This window comes from Phoca vitulina, unplaced genomic scaffold, assembly GCF_004348235.1.
Source record: "Phoca vitulina isolate PV1807 unplaced genomic scaffold, GSC_HSeal_1.0 scaffold25, whole genome shotgun sequence".
Taxonomy (NCBI): Eukaryota; Metazoa; Chordata; class Mammalia; order Carnivora; family Phocidae; genus Phoca; species Phoca vitulina.
The window spans coordinates 32,316,168-32,331,007 of NW_022589728.1; the positions used below are offsets into that span (position 1 = coordinate 32,316,168).

Consider the following 14,840-nt stretch of genomic DNA (forward strand, 5'->3'; position numbering starts at 1 on the left):
AAATTGCAGACCTGACTTTTTGTTGTGTATTCATATGATAGAAAAAAAGAGTAAGGGACCTCTTTGAGGTCCCTTTTATAAAGGCATTAAGCACATTCATGAGGACTATACCATCTTGACCTTATTATCTCTCCAATGCCCCACCTCCTAACACCATCACATTAGGGGTGAGGATGACCGCTTATGAATTGGAGAGTGAGAAACATAAACATTGTCTATAATACCTACCTTGATAGACCCAAATATTTCCCCCATTTTTAAATGTTATTTGACATTCCAAATACATTACTCAGAATAACTACACAAGCAAAAGCAATTGTAAGAAATCTAACTTTTTATATCATCTCTAGATCTAGATATGCCCCTCCCTACAATGGTCATGTTCTTCGCCTTTTAAGAATCAAAATCAAAACTACCTTGAGAGATAAGCATTCTGAGTTAAATACAACAAGGTAAATATAAAGGTACTGCATATAAGTGAAACAAGAACAGAAAAAATTCTAATAACCAAAAAATACATGACTTGGTACAACCTATGTTAGTCCATTCCTAATCCAGCTTTATCCAACTTATGTAGAATATTGACTCAATAAACCAGGCCTGCAAGCACATAAGGAAACATCTACAAAAGTTAATGGAGTATCCAGGGGCACCTGGGTGGCTCACTCAGTTAAGTGTCTGCCTTCAGCTCAGGGTCCTGGGATTGAGCCCCACATCCAGCCCTGCATCGAACCCCTACACCCCAGCTCGGCAGGGAGTCTGCTTCTCCCTCTCCCTCTCCCTCTCTCTCTCTGTGTGTTCTCTCTCTCTCTCAAATAAATGATTTTTTTAAAAAAGTTAATGGAGTATCCAAAGAATCTGCTTCCATTTGTCTAGTTTCTGAGAGAGAACAACATTTGATATACAGAAAGTTTTATATATCTATTGTATATTTAATATTCTTTTTGTAACATAAAACTCATTCTTGTATCTAGGCAGCCTGGTGTCTAGTTTTTCCCTTTTTGTTCCAGTCCCTAGTTTTCTTTCTTCAGTGGGCAGTAGGAAGGGAAACTAGTAGTTTTGCCAACTTTACTTCATATCTACTCTAAAATAGGCAATTTTTCTCTGCAATAAGGATATGAAATCATATTACTAACCACACATCATAACTTAAAAAAAAAGTTCAAAATGCAAGTAAAACACATATGGAGTTACCTCTAAATCAGGCAGTGAGCGTGATGCTGGGAATTGTGAGGAAAATGTGCTAACTATGCTCAAGGAGCCAATAGAAGATTTAGGGAGGCAGATGGGAAGTCAGATAACTCCAATACAGTGGGGACACTGCTATGACTGAAATATGCACACAGTATTACAGCAAAATGCAGAAGCCACTGTCTTAACCCAGCCTGCAGAAGTTCAGTGAAGGTAATTTCTGAGTTTCATCTTGAAGGCTGAGTAGGACTAAAGCAAACGAACAAAAATATTGTTTTTTATTAAAAAACAATCTTTGTGGGGCGCCTGGGTGGCTCAGTTGTTAAGCGTCTGCCTTCGGCTCAGGTCATGGTCCCGGGGTCCTGGGATCGAGCCCCCATCAGGGCTCCCTGCTTGGCGAGAAGCCTGTTTCTCCCTCTCCCACTCCCCCTGCTTGTGTTCCCTCTCTCACTGTCTCTGTCAAATAAATAAATAAAATCTTTAAAAAAATGAATAAATAAAAAATAAAAAACAATCTTTGAAACATCATCCTATATATGTATATTTATATAGTTCAATGTTTCTCATATATAAAATGTCATGGAGACAGGAAATGGAGATGGTAAGGCTGAATGAGTTGTTAGGAGGTCAAACTGGAGGATTCTGTGCCACACCACAGATTTAATTTCATTTTATAGATGAAATGAAGAGCAGAGACATAGTCGTATGTTTAATTTAGTAATATTACCGTGCAGTAAAAATTCAAGGAGGCCTGAGGCTAAAGCTGGAGAAACTAATCAACAGATTGTTATTAAAAGTCCAGGCAAGAGATGGCAAATGTCTGAGTAGTAGAACCAGCAACAATGGAAGGAAGGTAGCTATCTAGGAAATATTTAATAGGTTAGATTTATACTGGGATAGTGATTAGATAAGAATTTTGAGGAAAAACAGGACTAGAGAATAACTCACATAAGATTGGGTAACTGGGGGCGCCTGGGTGGCTCAGTCGTTAAGCGTCTGCCTTCGGCTCAGGTCATGATCCCAGGGTCCTGGGATCGAGCCCCGCATCGGGCTCCCTGCTCAGTGGAAGGCCTGCTTCTCCCTCTCCCACTCCCCCTGCTTGTGTTCTCTCTCTCGCTGTGTCTCTCTCTGTCAGATAAATAAATAAAATCTTTAAAAAAAAAAAAAAAAAAGATTGGGTAACTGAGTGGGTAGTGTTTCTAAAAACAATTTAGAAAGCACATGGTATTGTTCAGTTTTTAGATGTTTTGAGTTACAAGTAATTGTGGGATATTCAATAATTGACTTTGATTAGAATTTGGATTTATGGCTTTGGGACCCTCAAGAGAGGTTAGACCTGTAAAAATTAACTTGTAGGTCATGAACATTTAGAATGCAGTTAGAACATTGAAAGGTTATTATGGGATAGTTTAAGAATGTGAAGAGAAATTAATAACAGTAGAAATTCCGTATCTTTTTTTTAATTGGTGCATGAAAAATCATCTGCAAACTTAATGGATTAAAGCTAAAATGATAAAACACTTTTTAAATATCTGTGGGGTTAATTAAATTATCCTCCTGGTGATCTTGCCTGGGCTCATTCATGTGATTGCATTTAACTTACAGATCTCCTGGAGACTGGTCACAAGGGAGATACCTGCATCCACTGGGCTCTATTTCTATGCAATCTCTTATCATAGGCTGCTTCTCAACATTCCAAGGGAGCAAAGGTTGACCCTGCAAAGCCTCTTGAGGCCTAGGCTCCAGATATCAACAATGTCACTTCTACTACATTCTCTTGGTATGAGGCAGACACACAAAGCTAGTTGAGATTGGCTTGAGGAGATAGACTCAACCCCCTTTTGGAAAGAGCTACAAAATATATGGACATTTTTTTAGTCTACCACATCTGAGAAACACCAATATGTAAAGGTAAGACATAGAAAGAAGAGGCTGAAAAAAATAAGACCCAATTATCATGAGAATTGTGTCATGAAGCCAAAAGAAGAAAAAACATTGAAAAGAAAAGATTGGTTAACAGGGTCAAATTTCCTGGATAATTAAATTACCACTTGACTTTGTGAGTGAGTGTATCTATTAGGTTTAGGAATTGGAGGCCATTGATAAACAAAATGAGAAAAGCCTTAGTGGCAGGCTAAAGATAAAAGCCAGATTGAGATTTATTGGAAAATATATGGAAATTTGAAATGGAAATAGTCATGTTTGGTTATTCTTTCTAAGTTTTAGGGGAGAAGGAAGTAGAGTGAGATTAAGAATTATGTAATGGCTTGTATTTTTTTTAATGGGAAAGATATGAGTATATATGCAGGCTTAGGAAAAGGAGCTAATAGATAAAGATGGGAGAGACAGACATAGACAAGGAGATAGAGACAGACACAGAGAGCAGTGATGGTATTGGAGTTGGAGAGGGAGAGAGAAATGAGAGGAAAAGAGAGACAGAGACAGAAAAGTAGATACACAGAGGTAGAGAAACAGAAAAAAACTCAGAGAGAAAGAGACACAGGAAGATAAAGAAACAGAAAAAGAGATAGAGAGCCATAAAGAAACTGAGAAAACACACATGCAGAGTACCGCATACACGAGCACAAAGCTATAGAGAAAGACACATACAGAAATAGAGGCATACACACAGACTTCCATGCACGTAGCAAGTCAGAAGCAGAGAAAGAGAGAGAGAAGCAAAGAGAGAGGAGACAGACATAAAGAAAGAGACACAGACTGACAAAGAGAATAAGAATAAATGGTTTCAAGAACAAAGGTGGGGGAACAAGGCATGGACAGGACCAAGGATCTCATCTCTGAAAACAGAGAAGGATTAGAATGAGTGTTTATAGATGTAAATTTACAGGAAGATGAGGGAAAGAAATAAAGGGAATTCAATGTGATAGTCTCAAAATCTTTGAAAAGATGAGAAGAAACTGAAACATTGGGGGTCGCATTATAGCAGTGGTTTCAGCCATGGTTGCGTGTTAGGATCAACTTGGAAGATTTTTTTTTTAAATACTATTGCTTGGGCCAACCCTCAGATTCTTATTTAATTGCTCTGGTGTGAGCCTAAGTATCAGAATATAAATCTCTCTAGGTGACTCAAAAATACAGTCAGACTTAAGAATCCTTTGCTAGAGCTTTCAGGAGAGCAATGATGTTTTGGAATCATTCCTGTGAGTAATGTTCCAGGGGTAAGACCAATGAACAAGTGAAAGGATTGATGGGTGTATTCACAGCCCTGTGGAAACTGACCCCTCCAATAGATAATCGAACCATTCCACAGGGTCATTCAGGTTTCTTTGTTGGTACTCAGCTGCCCAGCCAGATAGGAGGAGAAGATTTTCCAAGAATAGTGAGGCCTAATGGAATGACAGAGAAGAATATGCTGAGACATAGTGACAGTGACAAACAAGGACCAGGTTTGTTAAGAAAAGAAACCAAAAGTGTCCAGATAGACTGGATAAAATTACAGGACATGCAAAACCATAAGGTGAAAGGAAACATATAGCAAGGGCATATTTGAGGTTAACATATAGAAGTTTAGGCCTAACAGTGGGTTATGGTGTTTAGAAATATCTGAAATGGAGCAGCTTCAGGGACATGGTGTGGAATAGGTGGATAAGATGAAATGGAGGAAAGGATCAATTGAAAAAGGAAAGATTATGGAACTGCATTTACAGTGGCAGAGGCCACCGCCATTGAAGATAAAGTCACTTGGGATGGTTTTCTTTTCTTTTTTTTTTTTTCTAAGTAGTCTCCATGCCCAATGTGGAACCCAATGTGGGGCTTGAACTCAGGACACTGAGATCAAGACATGAGCTGAAATTAAGAGTCAGATGCTTAACCAACTGAGCCACTCAGGTGCCCCAGGATGGTTTTTATAGAATTTTTTTTTTTTTTTTTTTTTTTTTGCATGAGGGAGGTCAAATAATGGTTTGGAAACCAAAAGAGGAAACTGAAAGAATGTAAATGGGTAAAGTCACTTGCTTAAGGTCATGAAAATAGATGTACAGCATCTAGATTAGTGCCTGGTTCAGAATAAACATTGAATAACTATTAGCTATTATTACTAGTGCTATTATCATTAAGAAGCAGAGTGAACACTAAGTGTATCCAACTCAAAAGTACATGTTTTTTTTCCAAATATACCAAGAAGTTTCATTTCCTACCTTATAATTATTTCCTAATTCCTACCAGTTCCTGTGGGTAATAAAATTCTGCTCTAAACTCAACAAGTTGGCTGGACTTGGTAACATAAGAAACCTTCCCTGTGTCATTCTTACACTCTTAAACACAAACTTCTCAGATTAATGGAGGTTGGTAAAGGCCCAACTCTCCCTAAGGAGTCTTTTCTCTCTATCCTTTCACTAATTTCCACTGTTAAAGCCACAATGACCTCAGAGGGGCACTGCTTTTAATATTCTTACTTGGGTAAATGCATGCAGGCTAGGATATTCAACATTCAATAAGGTCTGGGGAATATCTCTTTACTCACATCAAAGAATAGCACCCATAATCAGATATTTACAAGACTGGTGTGCACTAGGGTCCTAAGGAGGTTTGAATTCTGACATTTAGTGAGGCTATCCAAGCTCATTTCCAATAAACTCCTCAGGAGAACAGGTCCTTATGGGATCAGCTTGGCTGTGGTCTGAAGATCAACTCAGAAAAACCTTGCATTAATTCCATGTTTTGCAAACTTGCTAAAAATAAGAACTACCCGGGGTATTTAATAAAAATAAAAAATAAAATTCCAAGCCATTTCCCTAAAAAGTATTATTTAGTACATAAGGAATCCATATTTATAAGAAGAACCTCTAGATGATTCTTATGATAAATTTGGTAAATTCTACATTAACTTCCTTGACTCAGGAGATTCTCATCTAGTTAGCCAGGAAGCAGGGCAGGTCTCCTAGAACTCTCAGTCCTGCTGTAAGTGAGGTCAGAGGACCCATCACGCTGGCATCACATAGAAGAGTTTTAGAAATTCAGAATCTTGACCTCAACTCCACACTATTAATCTGCGTTATACTAATATCACTGAGTGATTAAAAGGTACATTAAAGTCTCAGGCTAGAGAGCCTCCTGCCCAGTTATAGAAACACTCTATGCTCTCCTCATCCAACTTGAATTTGGGAGAGGCCATCTTTTTCTTCCACTAGGGAGCATTTCCTGATTCCTGTTAGCCCCTTTTCTACAAGGATGGACCAAACAAGCTCATATAATATATTGCTTTAACTTCATTAGGCCTTTTCTACCCCAATCCCCTAACCAACAAAAGCTCAGAATCATGATCGACCCACTGTCTTGGATAATAGCTCTCTGATCAACACGTCTGAATAGAGTACAATTAGGGCCAATGAGAAGCTATGGAGAGGTATATCCAACTCAATGTTAGAAATGACCTAACTAAGAATCAGAGCTTGGCATGGATAAAAAGGCAGATATCATAGAGTAACTGAGTTGAGCTACACAGGAAGCTTCAAATAATATGCTGGAAGACTATCTGACAGCAAGCTGAAGAAAAGATTCTAGAACCTAATGTAAGGTTATAATTTCTCACTTTTAATACCCCTTCCAGTCATGATTTTCTATGCTTATAAATATTAATATCTAATATTTTTCATATCCTAGAAACCAGAATTATCCTTTATATTAACATTTCCAAAGCATGTTCTACATTTATGTTTATGTAATGTTATACTTTAAAAGTATGCAATAATTAAATAAGTCTGAGCATCAGTCATTGAAACTACAAGTTTTCATTATAGTAATTCTCTGGGCCTTTAATATGTTAATTTTCCTTATGACCTTCCAAGATGAGGACAAGGATTGCCGTGTTTTTCAACATTATTTGACCAGAGATTATTTTTTTACAGAACGTCTCATAGCAGTTATGTTCTGTGAAACACAATTTGGAAAATGAAAATACATAAAGTAAGTTCTCAAATGCATGAAATCCAATAAAAATTGTGTTCAGTATTTTCCTACCTAGAATAACATCTATATGCTAGGCCACCTTACGAGGGAGAAGGATGCTGCAAATAAGCATTCGTCATCACAATCAGGTAGTTTGTGACATTTTAACTTCCACATCTTTCAAAATATGAAGTACTCCAGTTCTATTAATATCATATTATTTTTTTCTTCATCCAAGCTTCACTGCATTTGACATGCATGGAACACTGTAAAGCAATAAAATATTAGAATTTTCTCCCCTTTTATTTAAGAAATATAATTATTTAGGATATATAAACATGTGTTTAATTGTTCCCATAGTGCCAGATGTTATTATCTGATTTTATTTTAATTTGGAAAGTCTGCATTTTTACTGATGAATATTAAAACAGTCAGCAAAACTACAAAAGATGTATTTCAAGTTCAGAATGTCTTCCTAAAGATAGACAATTGGACCGATACCTCTATATTTCAAAAATCTGACCCTTTCCCAAATTCTGCCATTGGTATAATAATTCAACATGAGCTTGTTGCTTGTCAGAAACTCAGATCATCCCAAAGAACTTCCTATTTGACGACAGCAGGTGAGCTCTACAATGTGTGTATACATTCAGGCAAACACAAGCCGTACAACCTGATGTGGTGGTGCCCATCTAATCCTGTGGGCTATCCTAATGATAGATGTTGATGTTCACACAACTGCTTTAGCAGCAGCTGTTGGAATCAATTATTGAGATGGCTAAAATGGTCACATTGGCTCTACTGTGTTCTGGTCATTTTATGTTTATGCTTAGACTTTGCAAAGTCACTTTAAATGGATTTTAAACAGGAGCATTTCTTAAATCAGTCTTCCTGACAACTAGTTCCATGCTCCATACTGATGCAATAGAAATATTGTCATTTTTTCCTTTTACCTGAAGAATGAAATAACTCATGCTATATAAACATTCTGATATTGCCATGATTTATCATCTGAAAAAAATAAGATTCCAATATTACTTTGAAGGAGATGGGAACTGCCAATGTAAACAGTCAAAGAGAATTCTCATTGTGCTGAATCAGATGCCTCTGAGCCCTTTCGGTGTTATTCAACCCACATTTTACAGTGTAAATATACACTTAAAATGGCTGTAATGTAAAAATAAAACATATGATTTTAAATGACCAATGCATTATATTTTTAAAATCTATTTCTAAATTGTAAAGTCTATTGGAAAAAATTTTAATTCTTTAAAAATGAATTACCTAATTTCTATAGTAAGACAGTAATTTAGAAATTAATTTTGATAAGATTAGAATACTTGACAACTAGAGTTCCCAGTTTCCTGGGAAATAGAAATACAATTCAAAAAACAAGAAGTTTATGAAAACTAGAGGTACACCTAAAAATATATTCTATTTATGAGACCAAGGATTGACATAATGAGTCATGGTGTCTATACATGAGCTATACATATCAAAATAATTTTAACTTTTATTATTCATGTCCATGGCATGGATCCAATCATTTTAGTTACCCAAAGATAAAATTAAGTCTATACAATATCAATTGCCTGACAATGTATTAAACTGTCTTCTATACTTTTTTCTTTCTCATATCTACTGTCCCAAAGTGCATTAATGTCTGTATTAAGGTGGGATTATGACTCCATGCTTGGTCCTGTTTCCTCAAATCCAAAATCCAATCTTGTGTTTCTAAGTAGAGATGCTGATTATCAATATAGGCTAATGTGAAGGACTGAATATTTGTGTCCACTCAAAATTCACATGTTGAAACCCCAGCCCCCAGGGCAATAGTATTTGGAGATGGGGTCTTCAGGATGTAGGTAGGTTTAGATGACATCATGAGGATAGGTCCCTCGTGGTGGGATTAGTATCCTTATAAGAAGAGATGCCAAAGAGTTTAGTTCCTTTCTCCCTCCCACTTTCTCTCTCTCTCTCACTCACACTTTCCCTAAACCCCAAGCACTCTCACCCACAATGGAATCAGGGAACACTTTGATCTTGAATTTCCCAGACTCCAAAACTGTGAGAAATAAATTTCTGTTGTTTAAGCCGTTCAATCTGTGGTATTATGGCGACGCAAGCTAAGACACATAGTGACAAAAAGGAGAACATGAGCTTTGAGCTAATAGCCCCAAGTTTTAAACTTAGCTGGTCGACATACACTTCTGCCATTAACAGATTGCTTTATACTGCTAAACCCCAGCTTTATTTATAAAATAATAACAATAAATACCTAGGTAGGAGATAGTTGTGAGAACCAAGTAGGCAATGTATGTAAACACCTTATCATATGAAGTGCCCAAAATGTTGCTCTTGGGGTGATTTTATTATATTTTTTCTTTATCCAATATTTTTTTTTACCTATCTTTTATTTATAATTTCATGTGTTTTATTTTTAAAGAGTCTCTTTAAGCAGCTTTAGTTAGATTTTTTTAAAAATCAATATGAGGAATTCTTAATCTCAGGAAACAAACTGAGGGTTGCTGGAGTGGTGGGGGGAGGGAGGGATGGTGTGGCTGGGTGATAGACATTGGGGAGGGTATGTGCTATGGTGAGCGCTGTGAATTGTGTAAGATTGTTGAATCACAGACCTGTACCTCTGAAACAAATAATACATTATATGTTAAAAAAAAAAAAAAAAGAAGATAGTAGGAAGGGAAAAATGAAGGCGGGGAGTTGGAGGGGGAGATGAACCAGGAGAGACTATGGACTCTGAGAAACAAACTGAGGGTTCTAGAGGGGAGGAGGGTGGGGGGATGGGTTAGCCTGGTGATGGGTATTAAAGAGCGCACGTACTGAATGGAGCACTGGGTGTTATACGCAAACAATGAATCATGGAACACTACATCAAAAACTAATGATGTAGGGCGCCTGGGTGGCTCAGTTGGTTAAGCGACTGCCTTCGGCTCAGGTCATGATCCTGGAGTCCCTGGATCGAGTCCCACATCGGGCTCCCTGCTCGGCGGGAGTCTGCTTCTCCCTCTGACCCTCCCCCCTCTCATGTGCTCTCTCTCATTCTCTCTCTCTCAAATAAATAAATAAAATCTTTAAAAAAAAAAACTAATGATGTAATGTATGGTGATTAACATAACATAATAAAAATAATTTAATTAATTATTAATAAATGTAATAATTGCTTAATAAATATTTATTATAATAAATAATTTAAAAAGCAATATGAATTTTTCTGCCTTCTAACATAAGAAATTTATCATTTAAACTGACACAATTTATTTAATTGGCTTAACTCCTGCCACCTTGTTTTATTATTTATAAATCATAATTTGCTTTTATTATCTATGTTTTGCAAAATGGACTTTGCTTTATTTATTTATTTACAAATGTTTGCTTTTTAAATCACTTTCATTATTATCAGGTGTTCAAAAACATTCCATCAGTAACAGGTTCACACCATAAATACAAAATATCACCAAGCAAAACACTACAGCATATTACAACTATATTGTATTCCAGAGAAGGAAAATTCTGTTTTAGGAAATCAATATCAGATATCACTACTTTATAGTTTTGAGGAAGAAGAAAATATATAAACATCTTGATGACACAGTAAAGCTTTAGACAAAAATTTAACAACTAAGCTTGGTAGGAGAAAACTTAATGAATTTGAAAAAGGAAGAAAGATCTTTATCTTGATTAAGGCTTTCTCGTAGACAGCTATGGCAAATAATATAGTTAATATGAAGCAATCACTTAAAAATAAGGGCAAAGATAAAGGTAGCCACTAGTTCATATTGCTTAAAGGTCAACCCAATGTATAATAAGGCAAGAAAGTACACATGTAAAACAAAAAGATGGGGGTGCCTGGCTCAGTCTATAAAGCAGGGAACTCTTGATCTTGCAGTGGTGATGAGTTCAAGCCCTATGTTGAGTGTAAAGCTTACAAAAAAAAAAAAAGGGAAGAAGAAAGAAGGAAACAAAGAAACAAAGAAACAAAGAAAAGGAAAGGAAAGAAAAGTACAGATGTATAAATAAAGAAAAAGAAGAAAATACGCCACCATTACATGCAAATGATATATCTGTGCACCTAGAAAATAAAAAAAACAACTAACTGGAAATTATAAGAAGTAATAAGAGAGTTAAAATGATTGTTTATAAGTTCAACATCAAAAATAAGTCATTTTCTTATATCAGTAAAACAGAGATAAGTAATTATAAAATGCAAAGGGTAAAGGTTAAATTTATAAAAAATGAGAGTGAAAAACTTTAATATTCCTTACTTATGTAAAAATTATTAATAGTTAGGTTAAAGAATACATGAATAAATGTAAATACTGTGCTCCTACTTCAGAAGACTTAATTTTATCAAATCATAAAGAAATGTCAACCCAAAATCATATAGAAATGTCAATCAGAAGTTTTCATGTGCATATCCTTTGCTCCAGCTCACCACTCAACACTCAACAAAACAAAATGTGCACAACTACATACCAGAACATTCAGGCATTGCTTGTATTATCAAAATATTTTTTTTTAATTCTGGAAATGACTTAATGGCATCCACAAGGGAATGGTAAAGGGGAATTTTCACTCTTTAAGTTATCAATTAGTATGTTATCGGTATGCACGCAGTAAAGAATTAGCTCACTTAAGCTAGATTGCATACATCATACAGATAGGTTTGGCACCTGTCCCTGGCTCATGGGAGGTAACCTCTAAACCCCTGGAATGTCCTGCCTGATAAGAGTGTCCTTGTTTTCATGAGGGCTTTGGGTCATGACATATAGTCTACGTTAACCACGTAACATATTGTGAACGTCTTGAGCTACATGGCGTCACCTCGACTTCCAGAGGCATAGAGCTTCCCCAGTTGGGAATACTTTGTACATGCTGTCACACATCATTGCTGGTAGAAGTAAGTACTATCCATGGAGAGAAAACCTATAATTTATGCCTTTTTCCTATTCTGACTTTAATCTGCACCCTTACATGGTAAAAACTGAACCATGACTATAATGGCTTTACTAAGTTCTGAGAGTCCCACTGGTGAATCACTGAATCTAAGGATGGTCTTGGGGTCTTCCCCAACTGCAGTATGTTCTCTACATTGAGGTTGTATTCAAATATAACTTTTAAAAATGTTTTAAACAAAGTTACACACACGTGTATACTGACCTACAGAGGATTTCAACAAAAGGATTGGCCTCTTGTCAAAATTATTACTTTCAAGGTTGTTTTTCAACTATTTCTTTCTTTTTTTTTTTTTAAGTTTTATTTTTTTTTAATTTTTTATTGTTATGTTAATCCCCATACATTACATTATTAGTTTTAGATATAGTGTTCCATGATTCATTGTTTGTGCATAACACCCAGTGCTCCATGCAGAACGTGCCCTCCTCAATACCCATCACCAGGCTAACCCATCCTCCCAACCCCCTCCCCTCTAGAACCCTCAGTTTGTTTTTCAGAGTCCATTGTCTCTCATGGTTCTTCTCCCCCTCCGATTTCCCCCCCTTCATTCTTCCCCTCCTGCTACATTCTTCTTCTTCTTTTTTTCTTTCTTAACATATATTGCATTATTTGTTTCAGAGGTCCAGATCTGAGATTCAACAGTCTTGCACAATTCACAGCGCTTACCACAACACATACCCTCCCCAGTGTCCATCACCCAGTCACCCCATCCCTCCCACCCCACCCCCCACTCCAGCAACCCTCAGTTTGTTTCCTGAGATTAAGAATTCCTCATATCAGTGAGGTCATATGATACATGTCTTTCTCTGTTTGACTTATTTCGCTCAGCATAATACCCTCCAGTTCCATCCACGTCGTTGCAAATGGCAAGATCTAAAATACTCATGAAAGAAATTGAGGAAGACACAAAGAAATGGAAAAACGTTCCATGCTCATGGATTGGAAGAACAAATATTGTGAAGATGTCAATCCTACCTAGAGCAATCTACACATTCAATGCAATCCCCATCAAAATACCATCCACTTTCTTCAAAGAAATGGAACAAATAATCCTCAAATTTGTATGGAACCAGAAAAGACCCCGCATAGCCAGAGGAATGTTGAAAAAGAAAAGCAAAGCTGGCGGCATCACAATTCCAGACTTCCAGCTCTACTACAAAGCTGTCATCATCAAGACAGTATGGTACTGGCACAAAAACAGACACATAGATCAATGGAACAGAATAGAGAGCCCAGAAATGGACCCTCAACTATATGGTCAACTAATCTTTGACAAAGCAGGAAAGAATGTCCAATGGAAAAAAGACAGTCTCTTCAACAAATGGTGTTGGGAAAATTGGACAGCCACATGCAGAAGAATGAAACTGGACCATTTCCTTACACCACACACAAAAATAGACTCCAAATGGTTGAAAGACCTAAATGTGAGACAGGAATCCATCAAAATCCTAAAGGAGAACACAGGCAGCAACCTCTTCGACCTCAGCCGCAGCAACTTCTTCCTAGAAACATCGCCGAAGGCAAGGGAAGCAAGGGCAAAAATGAACTATTGGGACTTCATCAAGATTTTTTTTTTTTTTTTAAGATTTTATTTATTTATTTGTCAGAGAGAGAGCACAAGCTGAGGGAGCGGCAGGCAGTGGGAGAAGCAGGTTCCCCGCTGAGCAAGGAGCCCAATGTGGGACTCGATCCCAGGACCCTGGGACCATGACCTGAGCTGAAGGCAGACGCTTCACCGACTGAGCCACCCAGGCGTCCCTCAACTATTTCTTTCTTAAGATTTTATTTATTTATTTGACAGAGAGAGACACAGCGAGAGAGGGAACACAAGCAGGGGGAGTGGGAGAGGGAGAAGCAGGCTTCCCGAGGAGCAGGGAGCCCGATGCGGGGCTCGATCCCAGGACGCTGGGATCATGACCTGAGCCGAAGGCAGACACTTCACGACTGAGCCACCCAGGTGCCCCCTGTTTTTCAACTATTTTTTACCATTTGAATAATTTGTAACTATATCGGGCACATACCTCTGCTGAGGTATGTGTTTCTCTAGTTTCAGCGGCACATACCACCATTGGCGGCGCCCCAACGCTCACGAGGCAGCACAGAAGAGGGGCAGAGGTCAGGAAGCCAGACTCCTAAATGGGGTCCTGCCTCTTGAGTAACACGACCTCAGCCTGTTGCATAACCTCACTCTACCTTGCTGCTTTTATTTGTGAAACAGAGATGATTCTATTTTTGTGGGTTCAATTAATGAATATGAGAGAAATAAGAACAATGCCTTCAGCACTGACTCAGTAAATATTCATTTTTATTATTTTTATTTTTAATATTTTTTATCTTATCTTTAAACAAGCTTGATTGGTTTCAGCATATTTTTGTGTTCAAAATGGATGTTGAGGGGCCATCTTTTCTAAGTTATTGCATATATTAACATCTATTTCTCCCTTAGGCTAATTAGGGGTGAAATTGACTATGTATAATGTTTTTGGTTCACAATATTTTTGTCTTAAAACTGTATACTATTTATTCATTGCTTCAGGAATTTAGTACAGCATGATGGAAACTTAAGATGAGCTTAATTTGTATTTCTTTCTAGTTAACATATTTTGGATGCTTATAGGATCTAGAATTTGTTTTTATTTTTCAAATTTTTGTAAAAACAATTGTCCATCGTTCTTGCTTTGGATTCTTCCTAGTTAATCTGTAATTTGAATTTCCATGTCAATCACCATCACTCATTAAGTTTATTTCTATCTGCTTTCCTTCTAAAT

At 37.0% G+C, this 14,840-nt stretch overlaps 1 pseudogene; it reads left to right on the forward strand.

Annotated features, from left to right (window-relative positions):
* Positions 1-4,399: 4,399 nt before the first annotated feature.
* The window catches only part of LOC116643262, an 86,956-nt pseudogene continuing 76,515 nt past the window's right edge, over positions 4,400-14,840 (forward strand).